General features: G+C 36.2%; 1 pseudogene; it reads right to left on the minus strand.

Moving 5' to 3' along the window:
* Window positions 1-1,363: 1,363 nt before the first annotated feature.
* LOC144225101 (glyceraldehyde-3-phosphate dehydrogenase-like) lies at window positions 1,364-2,402 on the minus strand (annotated as a pseudogene).
* Window positions 2,403-6,933: the final 4,531 nt, after the last annotated feature.

The following is a 6,933-nucleotide window of genomic DNA, read 5'->3' on the forward strand; positions in this document are numbered from 1 at the left end:
AGGCAGCCTTTTAATGTGCTTGTTTTCTCTAGATTGTTTTATTTAGATGTGCTCTCACAGAATAAATTGTATTATTTTGTGCATATTTCTGTTTACCTGTATTGATTTTATCTCTCTTTTTTACATTTTTACACATGCACTAACTGTTTATGTTGCTATGTGTACATGTAATTTGTTGCTTCTAAATGACGAATCATATTTTGTGTGGTTCTCCATCCTTCTTTATTTATTCACTCACCCATTAATGGACATTCAGTTTCGTCAAACTCCCCAGCACCCACAAATAACACAGCAAAGGATATAGAAGTACAGTTCTTTTTATGAACCTATGTGAACATTTCTTTGTCATATACCCAGAAGTATAATTGTTGAATCATAGTTTGTGTATATACATACACATTTCTGTGCACACACATACCTATTTGAATAAATATTACTAGATTCCTTTTTAGAACATATGAGCCAGTGCACTCTCCCACTAGCAGTGATTGGCCATATTTGCACATATACAACTTTCTACTTTTTTTTAGTTCAATAGGTAGTAAGTGATACATCAGTGTTTTAACTGGCATTTTTCTGATTATTAATAAGTTTGGAAACTAGTATGTTTATTAGGCTTTTTAGAATTCATTCTCCCATCGTTNCCCAAAGGTTGAATTTTAAAAGAATCACATATATTCTACATATTAATCCCTTATTAATTTCAGACATTGCTAACATATTTTCCTATTCTATCATCTGTCTATTAACTGTCAGTATCATTAAACAGAAATGAGATTATTGAATTTGTAAATTTAGCTTTATTGTATGTGTTTCTGAATCATGTTCTAAGAGAATCCCCAGACCTAGAGAACAAAAAATATTCACCTACATTTAACATGATTAACTACATTGTTTTGCTTTTATATGTAGAACTTCAGTGAATATATGGCCATCTTTTTAAGTATTTTAAGAGATACAGGTTTATATGTTGCTTATAGTGAGACAGATTTTCCTATATAATTTGCTAAACCAATTTTTTCTTTTGATTTGTGCTGTTAATTTTGTCATATATTATATTGTATTCATGTTCTTACACATATGCAAATCTATTTATATTTGCTTTCCTTATTCTGTTCCATCAGAGTATTTGGTTTTTCCTTTTTCTTTTTTTCTTCCCTTTCTGGGTAGAGCATACATTATTGAGGGTACATGACAATATAGGGGTCGCCAAGCTCCTCCCCTTCTTTACAGGGATCTGGTATGGAAACTGTGTGGAGGTCAGGAGATTCCCAGTGTGTTGGGGGATGAGTTGGGGCGAGTACTCCCAGCAGCTGAGGGCTTCTGTTCTTCTTGTCACTGGGGCTGGTTGTCCAGTGGTCTCTCACTCCTTGGAGGCCTTGTGGACCATAAGGTGGTCCACCTGGTTGCTATAGCCAAATTCATTGTCATACCAGGAAATGAGCTTAACAAAGTGGTCATTGAGAGCAGTGCCAGGCCCCACATTGAAGGTGGAAGAATGGGTGTCACTGTTGAAGTCACAGGAGATACCTGATCCTCAGTGTAGCACAGGATGCCCTTGAGGGAACCCTCTGATGCTTGCTTCACCACCTTCTTGATGTCATCATATTTGCAGCTTTTTCTAGGTGTCAGTTCAGATCCATGACTGACAGGTTGGGGGTGGGGACATTGGAAGGCCATGTCAGTGAGCTTTCTATTCAGCTCAGGGATGGCCTTTTATACACAGCCTTGGCAGTGCCAGTAGAAGCAGGGATGATATTCTGGGAAGCCCCTCAGACATCATGCAGCAGCTTCTCAGAGGGGCCGTCCACGGTCTTCTGGGTGGGAGTGATGGCATGGCCGGTGGTCATGTGTCCCTCCACAATGCCAAAATTGTCACAGATGACCTTGGCCAGAGAGACTAAGCAGTTGGTGGTTCAGGGTGCATGGCTGACAATTTTGGGGGAGTTGTCATACTTCTCATGGTTCATGCCCATAACAAACATGGGGGCATCAGCATATGGGGCCCCACCCTTCAAGTGAGCCCCAGACTTCTCCATGGTGGTAAAGACCCCAGTGGATTCTATAACATACTCAGCACCAGCATCACCCCACTTGATGTTGGTGGGATCTCACTCCTGGAAGTTGGAGATGGGCTTTCCAATGATGACAAGTTTCCCATTATCAGCCTTGATTGTCTGTGGAATTTGCCATGGGTGGAATCATACTAGAAAATGTAGACCCCATAGTTGAGGTCAGTGAAGGGGTCATTNAGTGGAATCATAATAGAATATGTAGACTATGTAATTGAAGTCAATGAAAGGGTCATTGATGGTGACAGTAACCACTTTGTCAAAGTTAAAAGCAGCCATGGTGACCAGGCACCCAGTAGGGCCAAATCCACATTCTCTGACCCTCACCATCATGTTCAAGAACATGACTGGCACTGTAGCCAAAGATGTGGCTATCTGTCAAATGAAGAGGTGCAGAGTACCTGGAGTATTTAATATATGTTCTTATATGAATACTACCCTATATTGATTACAATGATCCTGTACTCTGTTTTAATACATCGGAAGACAAGAACTCTAATTTCTCTTTTTCAAGATTAACGTGGCTACTTATAAATCTCTATTTTTTCAGATAAATTCTACTGTAATTTTACTGTTGTTAAAACACAACTGCAGTTTTCATTGAGCTTGAACTCTATAGATTAATGGGAACTTTTTCCTCTCCCTTTTGTTTTCTAGATGCATAATTTTAATTTTTTGTAATAAAATTTATAAATTAATTTTTTTTACCTTCATGTTCACTTAGATTTTAGTTTTATATGCATGTTTTGAAATATTCAACATTAGTCATTTTTCTGAAGTTATCTNCATCAAACAAATTAATACATCTATTGCCTTTCATAATTTTTTTTGATGTGAGAAAAGTTAAGATCTAGTGTCTTAGCAAATTTCAAGTATGCAATTCAGTATTTATTAACCATAGTCACCATGATCTACATTAGATCTTTAGAACTTATTCATCTTTATGACTGAAAGTGTGTGTCCTTTGACCAACCCCTCCCCATTTTCCCCGACCCCTAGCCCCTAGCAACCATGGTTCTACGTTTATTCTTTTATGTTGAAATTTTATTTTAATAACGTTGATATTTAAAGGATACCTTGGCTGGATATAATATCCCGATTCACACTCTCTTTGTTAATAGTTTAGTATTTTAAATAAACTTTATATTATTGGCATTTTAAATTTATAGGAAAATTAGGAAAATAGTATGGAGTTCCTATAAATCCCATACCCAATTACCTGTTATTATATCTTTCTGTACCATGGCATAGCTGTCATTATTAATGAGCCAATATTATTACATTATTATTAAAAGAAATCAACACTTTACTTATATTTCCTTAATTTTTATTTAACATTCTTTCTGTATTCCCAGATCACATCCAGAATACCATATTACATTTAGTTTTCATGTCTCTTTAGGCTCCTCATGGTGATAATGTCTTAAACTTTTCCTATTTTTGATGACCTTGACAGTTTTCAGGAGCACTGGTCAGGGATTTTGTAGAATGCTCCTCAACTGGGCTGTGTCTGATGCTTTTCTCCTGTTTAGACTGGAATTATGGATTTGCGGGAGGAATTCCATAAGAACTATAATTTCCTTCTCATCACATCATATCAAGAGTACATATTACGATAAAACTTATAATTCTGATGTTAACCTCAGCCACCTAGCTGAATTAGTTTTTGTCATGGTTCTCCACTAGAAAGTTCTCCTTTTTTTCTTTTTTGGAAAGGAGTAATTATGTGCAGTCCACGCTCAGGAGGGAAGATTAAAGTCAATCTCTGCACCCCCCTTCAAAAAATCTGATTCACCTATTCAACCCTCTCCCCAGTAAACACATGGCAACCACTGATCCAGTTACTATCTCTAGAATTTTGCTTTTAATCAGAATGTCATGTAAATGGAATAATACAGTACGTAGCCTTTTAAAGAGTGGCTTCTTTTACTTAATAATGTGTACATAAGGTTCATCCGTGTTTTCATATAGCTTCATGGCTCATTTCTTTTTATTGCTGAATAGTATTCTATTATAAAGATCTAGCACAATTTGTTTCTCCTTTCGTATATTAAAGGACTGCTTGGTTCCTTTTAAGCTTTAGAGATTTTAGGTAAAGCTGCTAGAAACATTTGTGTGTAGGTTTTTGTATGGACATAAGTTTTCAAATCAGTTGAAATCTAGGATCATGATTGCTAGTTTTTATGACAAAACTATGCTTACCTTAGTAAGAAATTGCTAAATCACCCTCTAAAGTGGCCATATCATTCCAGTTTTAATTTAAAGCAGCAAATATTGAGATTTCCTGTTGCTCATGTTTGTTTTGAATATTTTTCATGTTCTTAAGTGCTTGTTTTAATATATTTAATTCTTTTTGTAGTGTAGACTTACACTTTTATTCTACTTCAAGGGTGTTTTTCAGAGTTAATTTACTCAGTTGGGTGAAATTTCATTCCTTATTTTGTAAATATTTCTGTATGGATATACTTTCCTCTTGCTCATTTTTATGGCATTGGGGTGATTTACAAGTCTCCTAGTATAACCTTGCCCTTTATCATCAGTCTAGCAAAGGCCAGTTTCTGTAGTAGTGTTTTATTTCTCTACCTTATTTTGTTTATTTTGGCGGTGAGAGAAGGGTTTTGAATGTTGTGAATCTTTGGTTTCAAGTTTATCTTGTCTTTTTCAGGACTTTAAATTTTCATTTTTTCCTTCTTTATTCCCATAGTCATATAGTTGCCACAGGCTGATTTTTCCTTCCTTTTAGCCTTTATTCACCTCCAGAAGCTAAGGGATTGTAAAACTGTCCTTTTAACTGTTATGTAGTTCTATAAATTGCCTCTGGCCCTTTAAATCAAATTTATGTTGAAATTTCCTACCTGTACTCCATACTCTGACTTGTCTGAACACTTTACCACTGTGTTTAGATTCAGAGTTGGTTTAACCATTTAGGTGCACATTCCAAATCACCCTGTGGCCCCTTTGCTAGCCTTGGTACTCTTCACAGCTTTTCCTAGTCTGCATTTGCTTATCACAAAGCCCTGTAGCAGGAAAGAGGCATGGAGGGAGGCATGAGTGTGAGTGACTGTGTGCTACGTATTGTTGATTTCACTTTGTTCCCCTCAGTCATTTTGTAATTTCAGTATTCTGTCTTGAAGTAATGCTGAGGTATGATTTTGGTGTAAAATGTTCATAGTTCTGAAATTATTTCACGTAGGCAGGGGGAGAAATTTGGGGAGTTAATAACTACACATTCTTTTCAGCTATCTGGAAGCCCCAGCTTTCTACCTGTCTCTGTCTGTCTCTTTTATTAATGCCCATTGCAGAGTATTACACTTTTCAGAGATAATTTTAAGATAAAGAATGCAGTTTGGAAGTTGTGAGCAGAAGCCTTGGAGTCAGGTTTGAATTATAGTTTTGGCTTTTCTATTTATCTTGGGCAAGTTATGTAACTGTTTGAATCTATTTTATAATGTAATTGTGAGGAATAATAAAAAAAATATAGGAAATGTCAAGTGTAAACCATTCTAATCTGTAGAAGGTTAGTGAATATCAAATCTTAGTGGCAACGCATCACTGTGACAGTTTTACTTGGTTTGCATATCTTCTATTTTTGGGTTATTTCTACATTAAGGACTCACAAGATCCATTCAGTAAGTCCATCTATTACTAAAATATTATATTAGAGTCCAAGATGCATGTTGCATTGTAGATGGAAAACATCATAGATTTGTGAACCATAGGAAACTTACTTAAATTTAATTTCACAGACCAAACTACAAAATGGTAGTAATAGTCAGCCATTACCATGAGAAGTAAAAATCTGTTAAAACCAAATTTAATTTAAAAAATTTTTAATATTTGTTTATTTTGAGAGAGAGATTGAGTATGAGTAGGGGAGTGCCAGAGAGAGAGAGAGAGAGAGAGAGTCAGAGAATCTGAAGCAGGCTCCAGGCTCTGAGCCATTAGCACAGAGCCCAACGTGGGGCTCTAACCCATGAGCCATGAGATCATGACCGGAGCCGAAGTTGGACGCCCAACCCACTGAGCCACCCAGGCGACCCTGTTAAAACCAAATCTCTTAGGGAGAGGGAGTAAGATGGTGACAGAGTAGGAGAACCCTAGGCTCACCTCATCCCATGAACACAACTAGATAACTATCGAATCATCCTAAATACCCCAGAAATCGACCTAAATACTGAAAACAGACTCCACAGCTACATAGCCAAAGCAGCCTTGAAAAAGAAAAGCAAAACTGGAAGCATCAAAATTCTGGACTTTATATTACAAAGCTGTAATAATCAAAACAGTATGGTGGAGGCATGAAAATAGGCACAAAGATCAATAGATAGAATATAAAAGGTAGAAATGAACCCACAACTATATGGTCAATTACTATTTGGCAAAGAATGAAAGAATATCCAGAGGAAAAAGACTGCCTCTTCAAAGTATGTTCTTGGAAAAACTGGAGAGTAACATGCAAAAGAATGAAACTGCACCACTTTCTTATACCATATACAAAAATAAATTAAAATTGGATGAAAGACCTAAACGTGAGACAGGAAAGCATCAAAATCCTGGAAGAGACCATAAGCCGTAACTTCTCTCTAGATATATCTCCTGAGGCAAAAGAAACAAAAGCAAAAATGAACTATTGGGACTTCATCAAAATAAAACAGCTTCTGCACAGCCAAGGAAATAATCAACAAAAGTAAAAGGCATCATACAGAATGGGAGAAGATATTTACAAATGGCATATTTGACAAAGGGTTAGTATCCAAAATATTATAAAGAACTTAAAAACTCAACATCCATAAAGGAATAATCCAATTAATAAATGGACAGAAGACATGAAAAGACATTTTTCCAGAGAAGACAGACAGCT

Source organism: Crocuta crocuta, unplaced genomic scaffold (genome assembly GCF_008692635.1).
Source record: "Crocuta crocuta isolate KB4526 unplaced genomic scaffold, BGI_CrCroc_1.0 scaffold1310, whole genome shotgun sequence".
In the NCBI taxonomy this organism is placed as follows: Eukaryota; Metazoa; Chordata; class Mammalia; order Carnivora; family Hyaenidae; genus Crocuta; species Crocuta crocuta.